The 21080-nt window shown below is 44.2% G+C and overlaps 1 protein-coding gene across 1 annotated transcript in view; it reads right to left on the reverse strand.

Moving 5' to 3' along the window:
• LOC105825449 (chromosome unknown open reading frame, human C10orf11) overlaps positions 1–21080 on the reverse strand; it is a 626737-nt gene that overhangs the window by 117897 nt on the left and 487760 nt on the right. The gene's annotated exons all lie outside the window — the stretch shown is intronic.

Below are 21080 nucleotides of genomic sequence, written 5' to 3' on the forward strand. Positions count from 1 at the left end.
AGTCTCCCTCCTAGGGAAATTAACTTGCCTATGAAAATGATCAGTTGCAACCAAGCCAATAAGGATAATTAAGAAACCAGCAGTCAAAGATATTAATATTAACTGGGTATCCAAGAATCATCTTTGAGACTCAAGGATCAAGGTTGGACCAAGCAAACAGGTTCCTCTCAAGAGAAGGTAAAGACTGGAAACTTCACCTTCCTCAGAAAGTAGCTGCAAGTATTTCACCTGCCTTGTGGAAGGAGGCAGGAAAGAGCCATAACTACTCTATAGTTGGTATTACCAATTCCTTCTTGCTTTACCCCACAGCAAATGCTTGGGAAATCCAAACAGGGAAGCTGCCTTCTGAACCTTGGCAGATATTTCTCATTATTATTCCCAACTACACGGAGAATGAGACACAGTAAGTTGAACAATATTCCACCTCTGGATAAAAGTTTACACACAGTAGGATCATTCCATAAAATATACGTAATAAATTGAAAGCACACCCAAGTAAATAAAGGAAAGATCCAAAGAGAGGTATGAGGCAGCCACATTCTAGTCTTTGCTCTTGAAAATTTAAATGAATACTCCTTGAGAGCAAACTACAAAATGCTAACCTTGAAGTATTGAGTGGCAGGAAGAATTATGGGTTATTGTACTGTCAAAATGCCAGACAGCTGTATGTTGAGTTGCTGCGTTATTTAGACAATCAGAAACTTGGAAGCTAATGTGACATATTTTTTTCGGTGTGAAAGCTCTTGACATGCGTCACGATAATTTCTAAAAGGACAAATGTTATATAAAAAACCGGTGCCTTCAGGAGATGGCCTCATAGGTAAGAATAGCCCTAAAAGAGGAGGCAGGACTTGGTCTCCCCAGAGGTGAGCACCATTTTCTTCCTATCTGTTAGTCCAAGGGCTGGTGGTCCCAGGCAACAGGGAGCACTCAGCCTCTCTTCTGCTCCTGGAACCTAAGGAATGTCCTCCTCGAGTCAGGTGCCTGACTGTAGCCTAAGCTGTGCCAGATGAAGCCCACTGAGTGCAGGATCATCACCCTTCTGGAAGAGTGATATGGTGATCACATTCATAGAATGCTACTGGAGACCACGGCTCTGTGCAAACCTGGAGTACAGATGGAGCTAAAATGCTGCCTCTGTTCTCTGCAAGTTAATTCACCTTTCTTGTGTATTCCTGATTGGCTTGTGGACAAGTACAAACAGATGGAGTAGCAGCCATTTTAAGGAAATGCCTAGCTTTAGATCTCAGGTATGCCGGGATACATAAAGGCCATAGAGTGGGAAGCAGAACGTGGTTGATCGTACCTGAAATTCCACCTTCAATACTCCGACTACAATTAAAATACAAATATTGCTGGGACAAGGAACACGTTCAGTTTCTATCAGTCATCTATAATTTAGAGTGAACAGAGTTTTGGAGAACTGCTTTTGATGGGGAAAGAGCAGGTGGGCATTAGGGGTTTGGGTGAGGGAGAGGGGCTCATGGGGTGGGCAGGTAGACAGAGCCAGAGAGAAGCCCTGACAAAAGTAACCTGCAAAGATGCTCTGTAAGACTTTCCCTCTCTTCTTTGAATTTCATTTTGATCAAAAGGGAAACCATTCCAATGAAGAGAATACAAAGGGGCTGGAGACTGACGGGGCAGGGGAAGTCTCCTCTCCTAAGAAGCACGTCCCTTCACTGAGCACAGGCTCTATCCGGCCAGTTCCACCATGTACCAATAATGACCTTGAGCAAATTAATTAGCCACAGTTTCCTTAAGTGAAAAATGGGAACAATAATAATATCAACCTCAAAATGCTACTTAGAGCAGTGCCTGCCAGGTGTTGATGATTCTACTCAAATGGTAACATAGCATCCTCCTCTTCCTCATCATCATCACTAACAGTTTACACTCAATCCACATTGCCGTCTAGGGAGAGAAGTGAAATCCCCTGGAATCCCTTTCCTGGGATAGCAAAGTAGCATTGTAATTTCCAGCCCTGATGTTCTGAGCTCCTTCTGTGATGTAGCCTTTTCATCAGCTCTAATAAGAGTTGTTAAGTGAAGACACTCTCCTTTTTTTCCCCACCTTATTAATTTTTATTTTTATGTAACAGTTAACCTAAAAGTTAAGATTATATCCTGTAACCTGAATATTTAAAAGCCAATGTGTAGCCAGAGGGTGAGACTGGTAGAATAATGCATTTGGGGCAGACTCCAAGATCTGTGCTATCTGTCCACAGTCACTCAGGTAAAATTAGGAATACAATGTCTGGGCTTCTGTCTTCCCCACACAGTAAAGAGGCTCAATACAATCCACCCACCAGCCCCTGGATCACCATGCGGAGGTCCCCAGACCTCCCAGAATGAGACTGCCTACTCACATTCCCCACAAACTTAGGGAAAATAAGTCAAAGTCTGCTAAAGGAAAGGCATCCCCTTTCTGTAGTAGCAGGAATCATTTCCTTCTGAAGTCAGAAAAACATCTATACCTTTCAGCAAATCAGCATGGCAGTTGCGCTCACCAGCAATTTCATTATTATAAATCATTGTAGGATTACTTCTTGCCTACAATGCACATAAATGAAGAACGGGGGACTTGTTCTACCCAATCCTATCCAACTCTTGCTAGAGTTATGGCAACACACACAGAAATAGGGAAATTCTGTATTAGACAGAAAGAACATTCTCCCCTTTTGTCTAAATGTTGCCTGACAGGAGCACAGAACACCCACTTTCCCAAGCTTCCTTTGCTGTCTTAACTGCAAGTCTTTCTTCATAATAGTCAGAGGATGCACTTACGCTACCCCTATGGATGGCACCACTCACAAGCCAACAGAAGATGTGTTCATATGTGTCCGGTGATTAAAAACGCATGCTCTGGAGTCTGAGAGACGTTGACTCTCGCTAGCTTATGACTCTATGGAGTTTCTTAACCTATCTGGACCCTGTTTTCTTTATAGAAAGCCTGTTATCTACTGATAAGATTGTTGTAATTAAATGAGAAAACAGACATTCAATGCATGGCCCAGGGCCTGGGACAAGAAAAATGCTAAACAAATGAGTTATCATCATCATCATCATCATCATCATCAATCCAAATAGTTTCCTGACCTTAGCTCTCTGTTCAGGCCACCAGACACATTAAGGAGATGTCGGGCACTTTGTCCACTTGAACTGTCCCAACTCAGGGGTGGCCGACTGCTGCACTCTTGGGTGCTCTGCAGGAACACCGAGGCTGGACATGGCAGCAGAGGCAGTGTGGTGTGGCATAAGTGGCTCTTGAACTGGATGCCAAAGATTTAACTGTGGTCATGGTTCATCTCTAACTCACTCTGTGAGCTTGGCCAGTTGACTTGACTGTGCTCAGCTTTGGTTTCCTTATTTAAAAAAGAAGAGGACGTGAACCATGCCATCACTACCTCCCACTCACCAGCCCTAGTAGGCCTCACTCATCAATCATGGAACTCCTTCCTGCCGAACAGGGCTGTGACTCAGAATTTTCTCAATACAGCACTTCTGGAAGCCACCACCATACAGCTTTCATATGCGATAAAACTTATTAGCCATCTCTAAACAAAATGATCCCTGATATTCCTTTCTGTTATTATATGTTATGAGTTTATAACCAGTTACGAGATGCTTGGAGATGTAGAGATTCAACCAAACCCGTTAACGTACAACGGGAAGAGGTCAGGGAGAAGACTCAGTTGGACTAGAAAAAGCTCAGGAACATTAACCCAATAACCAGACTCTGCGGGCGAAAGAGCCCTGATTGGCAAAAGGTACTCATTTATTGACTATGCTCTGAGACCCTTTTTTAAAAATTTTTTTGCAATTTTTAATTGTTATGGGTACTTAATAGTTGTATATCTTTATAGGGTACATGTGATGTTTTGATACAGGCATACAATGTGCATTAGTCAAATCAGGATATTTGGGCTATCCATCACCTCGGGTGTTTAACATTTCTTTGTGTTAGGAACATTCCAATTCCACTCTTTTAGTATTTTAAAGTATACCCCAACATACTGTGGATTATAGTCCACTTTGTTGTGCTATCACATATTGTTCATTCTGTCTAACTAACTATATTTTTGCACCCACTAACCAATCCCACTTTATCCACCCCCCCACTACTCTTCCCAGCCTCTGGTAAACATCATTCTACTCTGTCTCCATGAGATCAACTGTGTTTCATATTTAGCTCCCACATGTGAATGAGAACATGCAACATTTGTCTTTCTGTGCCTGGCTTATTTCACTTAACATGATGTTCTCTAGTTCCATCCATGTTGTTGTAAATGGCAGGATTTCATTCTTATTTATGGCTATATAATATTTCACTGTGTATATGTACCACAGTTTCTTTTCCCATTCAGCTGTTGATGGACACTTAGGTTGATTCCAAGCCTTGGCTATTGTGAATAGTGCTGCAATAAACATGGAGTGCAGGTACCTTTTCAATATACTGAATTCCCATCCTGTGGATATATATCTGGCAGTGGGATTGCTGGGTCATATGGTAGTTCTATTTTTAGTTTTTTGAGGAACCTCCATACTGTTCTCCATAGTGGTTGCACTAATTTACATGCCCCCCAACAATGTGCGTGGGTTCCTCTTTCTCCACATCCTCACCAGCATTCATTATTGCCTGTCTTTTTGGTAAAAGCCATTTTAACTGGGGTGAGATGATATCTCATTGTAAGTTTTGATTTGCATTTCTCTGATGACTAATGATGTTGAGCATTTTTTCATATGCCTGTTGGCCATTTGTATGTCTTCTTCTGAGAAATGTCTATTCAGATCTTTTGCCTGTTTTTTAATCAGATTATTTCGTTTTTTCCTATCGAGTTGTTGGAGCTCCTTATTATTCTGGTTATTAATCCCTTATCAGATGGGTAGTTTGCAAATACTTTCTCCCATTCTGTGGGTCATGAGACCCGATTTTTAAAAAATTTCCACATTAAGCTCATTATTCATACTCATTCTATACTCTCTCCCCTGCTAAACAACCAGCAATTATATATACACACACACCAAAAATACATATGTCTATAAATGTGTATATAGACATATACACATATATATATTTTTTCAACCCTGCTCTCTCTTGTCCTAACCAGGCTCTCTCTTTAGGCCTTGTGTACAAAGAAAGATGTTTATTACTTTTGACAATTACTAAAAGTCTGCACCCTTGATCCTCATGGCGATTTTGTGAGATACCAGCTCCATTCTATAGATCAGGAACCTGAGGTCCAGAAAAGTTCAGTGACTGCCATCAAAGAGCTGTGCTACCATAGGAAAGACCTGGAATTCAAACCAGGTTCCCAGACCTAAGCTGTCTGTGTCCAGCCATTTACATCTCACCATGGCCCCAACATGCCCTCCACGGGGCCTCCCTTCCTGCTGGCCCCAGAAGCCCGATGCACCCTCAATCCCACAGCCCTGATCTTTCCTGTCTCCCATCCTGGTCCCAGCAGCCTCTGGCATTTCGCAAGCATGCAGTTCACCAAACTGGACCATTTCCTCTTTATTATCTACACAAATATTCTTAATTATTTCTCCTCCAACCCAAAGTACTTATTTCTTATTTATGGGTGTAAATATAATACCGGCAGGGCTCATATTTCACAGGGAGCCATTCTAATAGCATCTAGAGCCTTCCAAATTTAAGAAGCAGAAGAGTTGATTCTCTGCCCGTTTCATTATAAAGGGGTTTACCATAAATATTAGAATTTGAATTCCACCCAAGTAATGCATTAATAGATACTAAACCATTAATAATTTCTGTACTTTTTCATAAATGGGCAAAGTACAATAAATAAACTATATCTCTTTCACAGCAGAGCAGGGTTAACAAGTACCAAGGAGATTTCAAAGACAAACTACTGGTAGGGGCTGCCAAGGGTAAGATTCATAATGAAACTACAAATTCTGAAGGCCTGTTTTTTTCTATCCACCGTGGCAAGTGTCTAAAATTAAATGCTAAGCAGAAATCCGTCCTGGAATCTGACACGCAGCAGTTTAGGTAAACAATCTCTGAAATTAAAAACAGATTCTGGATAATAAATAAGTCCGTGTGTGGATCACTCAGATAACAGATACCTCTCCCCGATAAATCAAAGGCTCTAGCCCTACACAGCCTTTCTAAATTAGGCCAGATGACTCACCTAAAATATTTCATCTTGTGTCACCTGTCTTAATGAACGGCAGTAATGGATATCTTCTTACTAGTTACTGTCTCAGGGCCAAAGACCTCCAGGCTAATTATACTGAAGGCTGGAGGAAGCCGGCCCGCCTGGGAGGAGCTGGCGGGCAAGGTGTGGGGTCTCAGGAGCAAGAGGGATTTCACCATGGTACTCATTTACCCAGGTCCCCAAACCCAAGTCAATTGGTTTCACTCGCAGCTGCCTGAGAATTCTAGAAGCCTGAACCAGAGATGTCAGATATCAAAGGTAAACAGAAGTGCATCCAAGCTTCACTGTTTCTAGTTGTTTGAACTTGAACAGATCCCTGGATATTGTTGGGCCTCAGTTTGCTCATCCGTAAAGTGGGATAATAACACCTTCCTTGCCTACCTCATGGGGCAGTGGTGTGGAGTAACGGGAAAGTGCACACAGACATACTTTGTAACCCACAAGATGCTCTGCCGTTGTTAGTAGTAGTCATTAGTGATATTCAGTCATTTATACACCTACCTTTATTGAGCACCCCTTGTGTGTCAGGTGCTAGGGATACCTCAGTGACTAGGACAGACAAGAGCCCAGCACTCATGGAGTTGGATTCTGGCAAAGGGCGGTGTACAACCTGCATGAGAAATATGGGCTGCAGAGCATACCGGACCATGGTAAGGCTGGAGGGGCCCAGCGTGGGGAGGAGAGTTCACTTCCAACAGCGAAGCTGGGGAAGACCCCACAGAGGACACAAATTTTAAGTAAAGACTTGAAGAAAGAAAGAGATACTGGGATAGAAAGAGAAGGAACATCAAGGAAAGAGACATCCAAGCAAGTCTGAGGACCTGCAAAGTCAGGCGGGATCCCCTGGTGTGGAGGGAGGCAGGGGTAGGGAGGAGGCCTGAGGGCAGGGGTGGGGCTCGGAGAGGGCGAGGTCTCCCTGGACCTCAGGAGGACTTGGACTTTCAGGAAATTTCTTAGCAGAGGCATAACAGGGTCGAACTTAACATTTTAACCGAGCACTCAGTGGCTTCTCTGCTGAGAATAACAAATAAATATGCTATTATTATGTTAATATATTATTGTTATTGCAGGACTCTGTTCTGACCCAATGTGAATCCTGGTGAGAGAGGGAGAAATGTGAGGGAGGCTGATGACGGGTGGGGTCTTATGTTTTTCTTTCCTAAATGCTCAAAACTAAGCCTGGAGAGGATTAGAGGGGCATGGACAGGCAACAGTAGGGGGCAAGTGAGCCCCAACTTGAACGGAGAGCGGGGAGCAGCCTAGACACCCAGACCTGCCTCTGGGTCTCCCTGTGGACTCGCAGCCATGAGGTTTTGGGGACTGTAGGAGGAAGAAGGGCAGTGGGTAGGAAAAGGAAAACTGGCTTCTCCCAAATCCCAAGCCTTTGAGGAAGTCGGTGAAGCAACATGGAACCCTGTGCCTTTCAAGCCTGGGGCCTCTTTATTACAAATGAAAACAAAATTTTCTTTTTGAAAAGAGGGAGCGTGGTTGAAAGCCACGGATCATATTTTATCAGCGTTTGGTGTCAGTGCAAGTGGCAAACACAACATCCTAAAAGGAGCCATCTCACCTCCTGCTTCAGAACAGAGGTCATTCCATTAGTGATCGCAGCTGCTTTTAAATGAAACACATATAACCTGAATCCAATTAATGAAAGTATCCAGCAATCCTCACCGATACTAACGCTGAATGAATGCTTAAACCTTGTTCATTCACCAGCTCCGTGTTGCACTATAGTTCAAAGTCTCAAAGGCGCACACTAATTCCTGAATGAAGGAAATTATGACTCAGCATTCCTTTTCCGATTTCTGGTGACCTGGCATTTGTTGTGGGGCTGGGCTGCACAGTGCTCCTTCCCTGGACTTCTGCTACTTCTGCAAAAAGTGAACAAGTCCACATGCAACATGGGCAAAGTTCATCCTTTTACCAACCACCCACAAAGAGCACAGATTTTCACTGATTTGCATACACAGAGCCATCTGGGAAGGTTTAGAATTGGAGAAGGTGATGGGATGGGGTGAAGGCACCCAGTTCTTAGGTCGGTCAGTGGCAGCCCAGCCCACTAAACCCAACACAGGACTCAAATCTGGTCATCCATTCCATCTTGAAACGTTTGCTATGCTTATATACCACTAAGTCTTATTTACTTCTTTTTGCTTTCAACTGTTGGCTCACACTGTTTGGGGCAATCGTACCCTGCAGGAGACACTTGATGATGGCTGGAGATTTTTTTTATTGTCACAACTTTGAGGGGGTGGAGTCTGGTGGGCAGAGGCCAGAGATGCTGCTAAACATCCTACAGTGTGAGAACAGCCCCCACAACAAAGAATTATCTGGTTCAAAAGACCATCAGTGCCAAGGTTGAGAAATCCTGTTCTAAGTTGACTATTTCCCATTTTATTAATTTTAACAGGGAATTCTGTGTAACTATTATACAGGAAAGACCAAGATCACCTGCCATAAGTAAAAAGTGTCTATAGTCATAAGTAGAAAGTATTCAGAGAAATATATACAGTAAAAACAAAATAATATTAAAATTTACTTAGCTATAGTAGCCTACTGAAGACTTTGAGCTGGAGGGCTTCTCTCTTTGTTTAAAAAACATCCACATGTAATAGAAATGTTAAATATATATCAGCTCCAAACTGAGACTTTCTTCTTATTGTGGTCAAAAAGACAGAAAGAGAATTGAAAAGGGAGTAGCTTTTCTTCATGTGATTAATGATGTATCCATGTCCTTCCAAACTCATCTTGGGTACCAGCAACGGAAGATGATACTGGTAAAGTGAATCTCAGTCGGTCTTCCCAGACTCCAAAGATCAGCTCTAGTGTAGCTATTTACTGAGGAGGAAGCCCACAGAGGCAAAGCCATGAGCAGCCAGTGTTATCTGCATTATAAATCCCTCAGGACGCTGAACATGGGGGATGCTTGACGTAGGGGTGGGAAAACATGACTCAGAGACTCAACAGTGGAGGGAGGGCCCTTCCAAGATCTGAGATTATGCTGAGTAATGAAAGCCTTTCCGGGTGGCTCTGCATGTGTAGATCAATGAAAGTGTGGCTGATTCTGTAGGCTCCATTTAATGGACCATATTCGACACTATGCTAGTGCCACGAGAAGGGCACTCTATGGTCCCATAAGCTGGCTGTCATACCTGATTGAACAATATCTAAAAGTTTTCTTATTGAAAAACTTCTTGGAGCTCTTCACATGACAATGAGCATTGCAAATGCCAATCCTCCCTCCCCTAGTGCAAAGAAGATGTAACTTCTTCCAAATTCATCAAGACACACACTGTTTTTGTTTTGTTTTGTTTTGTTCTTGTGAAACATTTAGTCAATCCTGGTATTCCAGGGGGCACAACTTGAGTAACTTAGTCCTAGAGGAAGAAAATATTTCCTTTTCATCAGCGAATAGGAGAATTTCAAGAGGTTGTAGTTGTTGTACTACCCATACCTCAGCTGGAAGGCTGAAAGCATATCATTGATTTTTAAATCACTAGTGTCTGCTAAATAGGAGGTACTCAAAAAAATGTTTATTCCAACTCATGACTGTCTCTTCTCGAGAACTCTCAGAACTCTCCAAAATAATACCTTCTAGAAATGATTAGATCCATCAGCTCAAACAACCATATTCCTTAATTCTAAAGTCTAGAACAAAAGGGGTGCTCTGGCTTGAAAACACTGTCTAGAAAGCAACTAGCCAGCTCCTGCTGATGCAAGAGCCCTTCAGGCTAGACACGCAGAGCCAGGGGCAGGCTTGATTGTCCCCGCCTCTCTGAATCCTCGCACCCTCATGTCAGTGGTCTTCCCAGGACCCCTTCCAGCTCCATCATCTCTCTCTGGCAGGTCTTGGCCTGCCCAGCAAGCATTCACATTTCTCCTGGTACAAGTTCCCTGATGTGCCCCAGAGAACCCCCGACCACTCCCACGTCAATCCAAGAGTCACTGGGCAACCAGGTATCATATACCTCAGGCCGGCGAGGTTAGGGGTGGGTGTGACCCAGTCACGGACTATGAGACCCAAATTGGGATTGTGTAGACTGCTTGTGAGAGAAAACCTTCCTTTCTCAACTGAGGTTGCTGAAAAGAGAACACAGAGACCTTCCAGGGTTGGCAACCACCTTGGCCCCTAGAGGGGAAACCAGTGAGAGTCAACAGCAAGAAGTAGGGCTCCAGGCAGAGGGACAGAGAGCTCTGCCACTGCATTGCTTGAGCCTGTGGCTCCACCCAGGCCTAAAGTCTTATCCACCCTGAGACTTTTCAGATATGTGGACTAATAAATTTCCTTCTTGCTTATGTTAACTTAAGCTGAGACTCTGATTAGTAAAACAGGCCATTAGCTGGATGCCACAGTTGATATCTCTAACACTCCCTCTTGTTTACTGTGTCTCCTCCATTTTTAAAAATTTCTCTTGACTTTTCCTACTTGCTTCTTTTCCCATTTTCCATTCCTTTTCAGAATTCTCCCTCAAAGTCAGAAAAAAAATAAATATAAGTGGTTTTGCTAACTTGCATGTCTGTTTCCCTTCACCAAGGCATTCCTCTCCGAAGACCACTATCTAGCCTTGCCCCATCTACGGGGAGAGCATTTCAGCCACAGGTAACTGTTCCCACAAAGCCTGTATGCTTGGGCTGCTGTTAACATAATTAACTAGAAAAAAATGATCTTCATCCTCATGATTATAATGCATCAGGGTTCTCAGTCCTTGGACGAGAAGATTTGAACCCTTTATGAACTGAGGTTTACTAAGAATGCTTTGGGGCAGAGGGTGAGGAAGAGTCTAATATCCCATGTTCTCGAGCCCACTCCTCTCCGACTAGGGGCTTGAAAAGGCAAAATGAGGCAGCTCCTGCTGAAGCCTGAGTTTCGAAATGCCATATGCATCCCCAAGAACTGGGACTCACAGCCTTCACCTTCAGCACTGCCCGTGATGCTCATGTTGGCATGCCACACGAGCCCTCTGCCTGGCTGTGAAATGCGCTTGTCTTATGTGAGATGGTGCAATCCCTTGATCCGCCAAACAGGGCCATGAACAAAAGGGGTAAACACTGTCCGCTCCTGCTCACACTGCATGAAGGAGGCGTCCTTCCCACTCTAGGTCCTGTGTGGGGGACACATTCCCTTGGACCGTGACCAGCCACACCACATGGCTGCTTGTCTCAGCAGGCCTGACAAGCCTTCCCCAGCCCCACTGGGAGGATGCAGGGCAGAGACATCGAGGGCTCCATGGCCTTGACCACTCCTTCCCACTGTGCAGACCAGGCCCCGGCAGGGAAGCTCTGCCTAAGCCTGAGTTCTTGTCTCTTCCTCCTCCTCTGGCTGTTGGCTTGGATCTCCTCCCCGCAGGGCACAATCCCCAGGAATTCCAGGCAGCCTCTTCTCACAGGATCAGGGCACCTTTCTCCAGCCATACAGCCAGCATTTGTTGTCCTCTTGCTGCACAGGAATGAGCTTAGCAAGAACCCCGCTAAATCATGACGTTGTTGAAGGAAAGGCCTGCCATTTAATATGCCCAAATGTTGACCTTCTCACATGATCTGTGGTGCATGATCAGTGCTCAAAAAGGACCATCCTCCCTCCACTCCCTCCCCCTGCCCCAGAACTGTCTGGCCACTTCCCTGCAGGAGGAACAGCATCGTGAGGACGAGAAGAAACTCAGGACAAATGGAAATTCTTTGGCGATATACGTATATTCATGTGTCTATACATGCACACACACATATGTACATATACACATATACATGCATATACACAATATTTTAATGTGCATACTAAATATAAATGAGAGCTAATTCAGGAAAAATAAAAATGATTTTGAGATATGTATTTATGTATGTGTATATATGTACACATGTATATGTATACATAATGTATATACATACATATACATACATATACTATAAAATATATAACTTCTAAATATGAAGCTAATTTAGGAAAAATAAAAATGCTTTTGGAATATATACACACACAATATTTCTACAAATAACACACAAATGTAAGTTATATCTTTTAAATCCAGCAATGCCATAGACCTATTACTATTTTCTATAATTAAATTAAACTACTAACAAATGTGCTTTTGTATTTGCACTAAACTATACTTTTAAAAGATCACCAATACGAGGCTAAAAAATTTCAGAAGCAAAGTCAGCTGTATGCTCTGCAGTAAGTGATTCTAAGACTCATCCTTTGAGAAGAGTGTACAGGATTTGGAGACGCACAGGTCAATGAGCCCCAAGTTCTACTGCAGCCCAGGGAGAAACAGTACAATCCCTTGAGAGGAGTCCTAGCTTCCAGGAAAGAGAAGCAGCAGAGGTTTCTTTCTCAGAAGGGTGGGGTGGGCGAGAACAAAGGTGGCCTGGCAGTGGTTGGGAGGCAGTGGAAGGGCTGTTGGTGAGCTCCTTCACGTGTTCAATCTCTACACATTCCGTCAGAAATTTAGGGCAGGGCCCTTGTCCTCCATATGCACCTAAGCTATGCGTACAAATTAATGCACATAAATGCAACACAGAGAAAATCCATGCTCAAGGACATGGCAAGACCCCACCCACTTCAGGACAGAGAGGCAGAAAACAGAGTCCCAGGAGCCCTCTCACCAGCAGAGTGAAATGGTTAAGAATGGCTTTAAAATCTGGAAAAGGCAGAGTTCAAATCCAGCTCAGTGATCTTGGGCGAGTTTGTTAACCTCTCTGAGCGTCTGTCTTCTCAACTGAAAATGGGCATCTTACCACCTACTTTGCAGAGTTGTCAGGAGAAGACAATGAAATAATATTTGTAAAACACTTAGCCTGGGGCCAGCCCTGCAGGGCATCCAATGAGAAGTGGGATTATTATCATCATCATCAGAATACCCACTAAATCACAGAACCCCAGCCACTCTCAGCCACTTAGAAGTCACCTGGGACCATCATTTCACGTTTTGAGTGGAGAGAGAAAAAGATACACAGAAACACTGTAAATGAGAGCCAGAGAAAGACTCTCTGGCTTAGTGAATCTGAAGGTTTAATTTGGTGCCTGTATCCCCCACCTGTTCCTGCTACAGCTTCAGCTGATCCGTGGAACAGACTGGGCAACTAAACGCTTTCACATGGTGAAAACCGGCCTGAGGAGCTTCGATGGCTGGATTCCCACATTACTCATATCTAGGATTGTTTCCCACACCTGACTCCCCTCTGCCTTCAAGCGGAAGCTGACCCGCAAAGAAGGCAGTGCTGCACAGCAGAGAAAGCAGGGCAGGCAGAGCCAGGTCCTGTCTGCCTTTGAATCCCTGCCTGGTCCACGTGAGCTGTGTGACCTTGAGCAAGATACCTACCCTCTCTCAGTCCCAGTTTTCTCCCCTACAAAACAGGGAGATGAATACCCTCCTTGCAAGGCTGCCGGAAAGACCAGAAGATAACATATGCAAAGGACCTATCTAGAACAATGCCTGCCACATAGTAGGTGCTCAATAATAGAAACTGCTAGAATTCTGCCTATGCCCAGTCCTACAGCTCTGTGTTCTCTCTCCTTTTCTGTTCTGAATAAACGCAAGAACAAAGTACCATATGATAATATCTCACATGTTTTCAATGCCTTACTTCCTTTGGAGACATCTGCCAAACTCCAGTTCAAAGCCACACCTTGATGAGTCCCAGGTAACCACTGCCTTTCAGGTAAGAAATGAGCTCCTGAAATCATTAAGGCTGGCATTGTCTTTAGCTTGCTTTATGTAATCTAGGAATTGTAGATCCTTCTCTCCACCAAATGAAACAACCAATTTACAGGGGTGAAGATCAAGAGTTGTGGAATACTGGCCACTCAAGTTAATAGGGAGAATCTACACAATCCATATAACTCCACAATGACCCATATGGGAACCGTGGGGACCAGAGAATACAAGTAACCCACTGGAGTCACCCTGCAAAGGTAATGTAGGGTCCACAGACGGTCAACCATATTATTTGCCAGGTACTCCATGAGATACAATGTCAGAGGGGAATCATCCCCTCACCAGAGAGAGAAGAGGACAGCAACCTGAAAACCCCAATCAGCTCACAACTCACACAGCCTATTGTCTACCTAGAGTACCACAATACATTCCAATTCACCCCCAAAGACATTCTGTTTGTAGACAGTCTTTAATAAAGTGAAAAACAGCCTAAGGAGAAGGAGAGATCAGCTCACTGTCCTGCCCAGTTGGGGGTAACGTTGACTGGAATGAGGGTGTTGGGTATCAGGGGAGATTTGACAGGTCACCTGTATCGAAAGCGGGGAGCCCACATGTAACACGAGAATGAAGGCCAATTTCATCAACATCACAACGCTGTGCAGGGCAGAAGAATGCTCCCAAACTTGTGTGTATGAGTCTTAGTCCATTTGCGCTGCCATACAGGAATACCTGAGGCTGAGTAATTTATAAAGAATGATTTATTTGGCTCACGTTTCTGCAGGCTGTACAAGAAGCATGGCCCAGCATCTGCTTCTGGTGAGGGCTTCAGGGAGCTTCCGCTCAAGGCAGAAGGTGAAGGGAGCAGGCATCGCAGGGCGAGAGGAGGGAGGAGGTGCCAGGCTCTTTACAATAATCAGATCTCATAGGAACTAACAGAGCAAGAACTCAGTCATTACCTCAAGGACAGCACCAAGACATCCATGAGGAATCCACCCTCATGACCCAGACACCTCCCATCAGGCCCCAGCTCCAACACTGGGGATCAAATTTTAGTATGGTATTTGGAGGGGATGAATATTCAAACCATATCAGTGTGTGCACCAGCCACCCCCCTGTGTGTGAGAGAGGAACTGGCCAGTATTTATCCTGTTCTTGCCTCCTATCACTCACCTCCTGAGAGGCTAAAGGCCCTAAGAAGAAGAGTGTCCAATCACAGCCAAAGACACCATTCCAGCAGAAGAGTAACTGTAGCATCTGAAAACCCCAGCTTTGTTATGTGTTATTTCAACAGATGAAGGTGAAAAGGGAAAAAGATTCTTTGCTGACAAAAAGATGTATATGGGAACCAAGTCTGCTCACAGCAACAGATACTCCACGGAGCCTGGCGTGGCACCTGGCACACACCACAACCCATAAATCTTGGATGGATGAATGATGCAATCCAGAAAATAGACCTTCTGGGTGTCAGATGATTGAACTTAAATGTCTAAAAGCCACACACGCATACACACACACCTGTTAAGAAACAATGTTGTTCAAAAACTGAAAGTAAAATGTAAAATAACCACAGCAAGTTTCTAAATTAAGAGAATAGTGAACCACTTTAATAAACGGTTTATATAACTTGCAGAATTGGAACTTGCTAACATTTATAACAACGCGTAAGTATATCCTCGACATGTGTGATTAGAACATTAAGTTGGGCTGCCAACTTTTGTGAACTCACAGTTAAAAACATACCAGGGGAGAGTTACATAACACATGGATTGGGTTGCTTCCATGTCACCAAAGGGTTAATATTAGAAAGGGTATTGACTAGTGTTATACTGGTTGCTAAGCAACATTGCTTCCTTCCCCCAATGGTCGGAGAGTGAGGATAAAAAAAGGGCAGAAAATGAGAAATGTTGGAAAAATAGGAAAGTGAAATTCAATGGATCATAAGGTACAATTTGTAAGAAGAGGAAAAGAGGAAACAATTCTTGCAGGATGTACTAAGACATCAGCTGCTTTATGACATCACAAGAGTAACACATTGAGCCTCCAGCTCCAAAGATAGAGAGTGGAAGACTAATGTCCCCTAATGCCAGCATCATGCTGCTCGTGTTCCGTTCACACTTAGCCAGAAACACACAGGGCCCACGGATGACAGCAAGTTGACTTGCACGACAGACCATTACAGCCCCACCCCACCCCTCAAGATCCATCAAGTCCAGAGGCTCCAACCAGACCTTACCCACTGTAATTCACTGTCCCCTTCCTTAAAGGGCCTTTTGTTCCCTCCATAGCTGAAAGGCGTCTGGTAAGTGATTCATACACTCAGCAATACTGGCCGAGCGCTCACCACGTGCCAGGTCCCTTTGATCCCCATCTCGATGTCCCATTTTTATCAGGAGCCTATGATAGAACGACTAAAACCCTTACAGAATAACCTGGGAGATACTGTAGGACAGTCCTGCAAAGCTCTGAACTATTCCTTGCCTGTGATCTCCATCACTGATGCTTCCCTGGAGTGAAAGCCTCACGTCCGCGTTGACAGTGGGGGAGGCGATGCGTGTGTGGGTGCAGCGGGTACCTGAGACGTCGCTGTGCCTTCCGCTCGATTTCGCAGTGAACCTAAGACTGCTCTAAAAAATAAATTCTATTTTTAAAAAGGAGAAAGAGAGAGAAAGAAAGTAAATCACTGAGAAAACCAAACAAAACCTCAAGTCAACAAGTCCATTTTAAAAAGAATGACCCACAGACAGGTAACATACTAGTCTATTAATGTCATTGCTCACTTACTAGTTCGTTAGACCAGAAGCTGTCACCTGCTGTGTCCTGCAGGAACACGGACGCTGGACAGGTCAGTTTTGACAGTGAGGAGAGGCTCAGGAAATGGCTGGCACGTGGGGACTAGCTGGTGACCGGGGCGCGGGAGGAAACATGGGAAGAAAGAGGAATGAGAGGGTCTAGGGGAAGCGGGGAATGCAGGAGTCCCGGACATCCAAATGCAGATGGGGAAAGGAAGGAAAGGCAGCAAAGGAGACGAACGAGAGACTTTCACCCGCAGGGCTGTGACGCCGGTCCCATGCCGACATGGGACATTGGGAAATTTACTTAACCTATCCCAGACTGAGCTTCTCCAACTGTAGAATGGAAAGAACACTCAGCTCGCAGTGTCAGGAGCATTTAAAGTGATATATTTAACGCGTACCCCATGGTACCCGGCACACAGTAAATGTTCAATAAACTCTAATCAATGTTATTATCATATATGGAACCACTTTAAACATAAAGCACTAGTTTTAACTGTTAATAAAACCATTATTTATAGCTGTGTCGAAGATTGGTCCTGGTTAACTGCCAACCTCATTCCTCTAAGCCAGTGTTTCCCCAACTTCAATCACACAATGCACCACCCTCGTAATTTCTGCTCTATCCAAATGCCATCGCTTTTAAGCATTATTAATAACAGTGGTAGTACAAACCAAAATAATCATAATAACAATAGTAACAGCAGCAATAATAGAAATGAGTACTGTTCATGGGTTACTTATCACATGCCAGGCACTATTCTAAGAGCTTTATAAGAATTTGCCCATTTGATCCTTACAACAACTCTCTGAGGTAGGTACTATCATTAATGCCATTTTACAGATAAGAAAACTGAGGCACAGAAAGACCAAGGTCATTTGGCCAATAACTGGCAGATTACAGATTCAAACCCAAACAGTCTGGCTCCAGGGTCCACACTTAGCTTCTGCACATACACCTCTCTTATCGCTGTATCTCTGTGTTTACTTAATTTTTAAAAACTGACTCATTTAGACCTCAAAAAAGCATGATATCACTATATGATTATCTGTGAAGTCCTGAGTTTCATGGTAGTTATAGTTTTGTTGCACGCAAAAAATATTGCAAGATTATTCAAATAAAAGATTTCCTTGTGCCACCTAAATTCATCAAGAAAACAAAGTTTAATGCTGATTTAGGCACCTGGGAATTCCTTCAAGACCAAGCCACAAAACGCTGGGACAACACTAAGAACTGGCTGGCAGTTGCCTACTTCCACACGCAGTCTCCACCTCCTCCTTTGTAACAGAACCTGGATTTTTATCTGGCATGTGGTCGGCAAGCTGAAAGATTGTATTTCCCCTTCAGCTAGCTGTGGCTCCGTGATTAAGCTCCGGCCAATGAGACGTAAAGGAATGTCTTACGTGGGACTCGTTGGAAGTTTCCTTGAGAGGTAATGAGCCTACTCTTCATTCCTTCCTCCTCCTTGCTCCTTGAAATGAGCACATAATGACAAGAACACAAGCTGCCATCTTGAATCCTGAGAAAATAGGCTAAGAACATCAGAGCCACAAAGAGGGGAGCCAGGGTCCCTCATGACACCATGAAACTATCACAACAACCCTGAGCTTCCTACCTCCATACTTTTATAGGAGAGAAAAAGAAATCTCTATGATGTTCAGCTGCTGTTACTTTGAGATTCTCTGTTCCATGCGGCTGGACCTCGTTCTACTGATTGCACCATCCACCCTTACTCTAGGTAATTTCTTTCTCCAACCAAGACAACCAAAGAACCTCACCCAGAGACTCTGTCCCCAAAGTAGTACCCAATGGACTCAACAGTCCTGGGACAATAAGCACTGCTACCTATGTGTCCACTTATGAACCATTCTGCTCCAAATGCTTCACATACATATTGTATTTAATCCTCCCAAAAAATCTATGTGACAGCAACCATTATAACCGCATCTACACAGATGTGGAAACTGAGGCACAGAGAGGTTAAGTACCTTGTCCAAGGTTACACAACTAATGCACCCAACAGTGTGACACCAAAGGAGGAGGCCTCAACCCTAATGTTCTCTTCCTCAAATCAAACGGGCATCAGGCACTGGAGCCTCGGCGGGGCTGGCTTCTTAGTACCTCAAACAGCCTCCCCTTCGTGGGCCCCTGGCCACCTCCCTATAGGCTGAAATGACTTGAGCCTCTCTAGAGATCATCCTGGGGACGCCAGCAAATCCTTTTGCTGTCATACTAACGCTACATTTTCAACAGGACAAATACGTGTCTCGTGGTTAAGCAAATATGTCTTTTCATTTATTTAATTTGTGGATCAAAGAAAGATATTCAAAAAGATGCCCAAATGGAATACTTAGAAAATCTTTGCTCCTGCCCCTCAGGAATTCCACTCGGTTCCCCAGATGCCCTGGACAGAGGGGAACGTGTGGGCCCCCCATGGCCACCACGGAGTTAATTCATATTTCCCAGGCCTGGCACATGTTCAGTCAAAAACCTGGCTGAGTGCCTGTTGTTTACTGAAGCTGGGGAAGAAGCATCTGCAACATTACGAAAAGCATATTGTAAAAGGCAACACATGCAAATTAAACCTCTTGAGCTATGAGTAAATTGCTGGGAAAATTTATAACTCATTTAATAAAACTTGAAGTAAATACATAGCCTGGCTCCCAGGGAAAACAAAATATTTCCCACAATTCTCTCCTCTTTAAAAAAGGAAAAAAAAGAAAAAAAATTTAAAGGAAAGGACCAGCGAGCCTGACAGCTCTATCAAGTGTAAGTAGCAGCTGTGGCGGTGATCAAAACCCATTTGCGGTTCCGGAGCATTTCATACCCACATCGGCAGTGCCACACCCTCTGCTCTCGGAGGTATTTGACAGTGTCCAGGCCTAAGACATTTCCACAATAATCCAGGACTGTGTTCACCCAACAAGGCTCTACTGAGCATCTTCTACTCATTAATTCATCCAACAAGTATTTATGCAGTGTCTACCAGAGAGGCACTGTCACGTGGTGATTAGGAACACATGTGCTCTTGGGCCCTGCTTCCCAGCCTTGAATCCTGGCTCCACCACTTTTTAACTATATGACCTTGGGCTGTTGCATTCATGTAGACATTCTGTGCCTCAGTTTCCTCAGCTGTAAAACAGGAATAATAAGAATATCTACATCCTAAGGTAGATATCACATTAACTGTATGTGGAGTGCTTAGAACAATGCCTTGCAAATAATAATCCTCTAACAAATACTAACTGCTTATTTCTTATTAGCTGGTATTATGGTCTGGCCACTCTGCTAGGTGCAGGAGGTACAGGATGGGACAAAGGAGGTGAAGGCCCTGGCTCGTGGAGTTCATATTCAGCCTGGGGTAGACAGACAATACACATATACACAAACGAATAAACAACACTTTCAAGATAATAATAGGTGCTCTGAAGAAAGCAAAAGAGAGCAATGGAACAGAGACTGCCACTCAGGAGTGGGACTCTACCAGTTACACTTAGTAAAGAAACTCTCTCTGAGGAGGCAATATTTGAGCTGAGATCTAAATGATAAGAAAGAACCAACTTAACCAAGAATGTTCTACACAAGATTCTAAAACAAACAAACAAAATGAATGAATAAACGAGTTTGCTTTCTTTGAGTGACCAAACAAGGCCAACGGAGCTGGTGTTTATGAAATGGAGAGAGGCTCCCAGGATGGGGCTGGAGAGGTTGGCAGGGCCAAATCATACCGGGTCTCACAGTCCATGGAAGGACTTTGGATTTTATGCCACATGCAAGAGGTAACTGATGGGGGGATTTCAACGAGAGGGTGACAGGATCTTGTTGTCAGTTTGAAAGTCCATTCTGGCTGCCATGTGGCGAATGAACTGTAAGAAGAAAGAGGGAAGAGAGAGCAGCTGGGAAGCCACTCCTGTTTGCCCAGCAAGATGTGACCATGGCTTGGCCCAGGGTGGTAGTGGAGGAGATTCAGGAAATATTTGAGAATGAGACCGGCAGGACTTTGTGATGGACTGGAGGTGGGGATGAAGAAAAGAAAGAAACCAAGAATGGCCCCTAGTATGGAGAGGCCTGGTATGTCCACCAGCCTGCGACAGACATTGCATATTACTGAGCAGACATGGTTTCTGTTCTAAAAGAGCTTTAAAGATAGGCGGTTCCAGCAGCATGATATACCTGAAATAGAACCAGCCAACAGAAGACGTGGCAGAAGCATTTACATGTAGGGACCGGAGTCCAAGGCTCAAAGAAAGGAGAGAATGCCATGCAGTTTTCATGGAAGACCAGAGAAAACAGGGTCCCCAATCTGGCCTTGACGGATGCAGTCACTGGCATTCCACAAAGAGAGGGTCACGTGAGTGCAAGTGTGGAGGAGGGAAGCCCAGCATGGTCGACCCCAAATCCAAAGAAGCAAGGCCAGTCACTCCACTCCACAGAGATGATGGCTCCCAGCC

This window comes from Propithecus coquereli, unplaced genomic scaffold (genome assembly GCF_000956105.1).
Source record: "Propithecus coquereli isolate 6110/MARCELLA unplaced genomic scaffold, Pcoq_1.0 Scaffold80, whole genome shotgun sequence".
Lineage (NCBI taxonomy): Eukaryota > Metazoa > Chordata > Mammalia > Primates > Indriidae > Propithecus > Propithecus coquereli.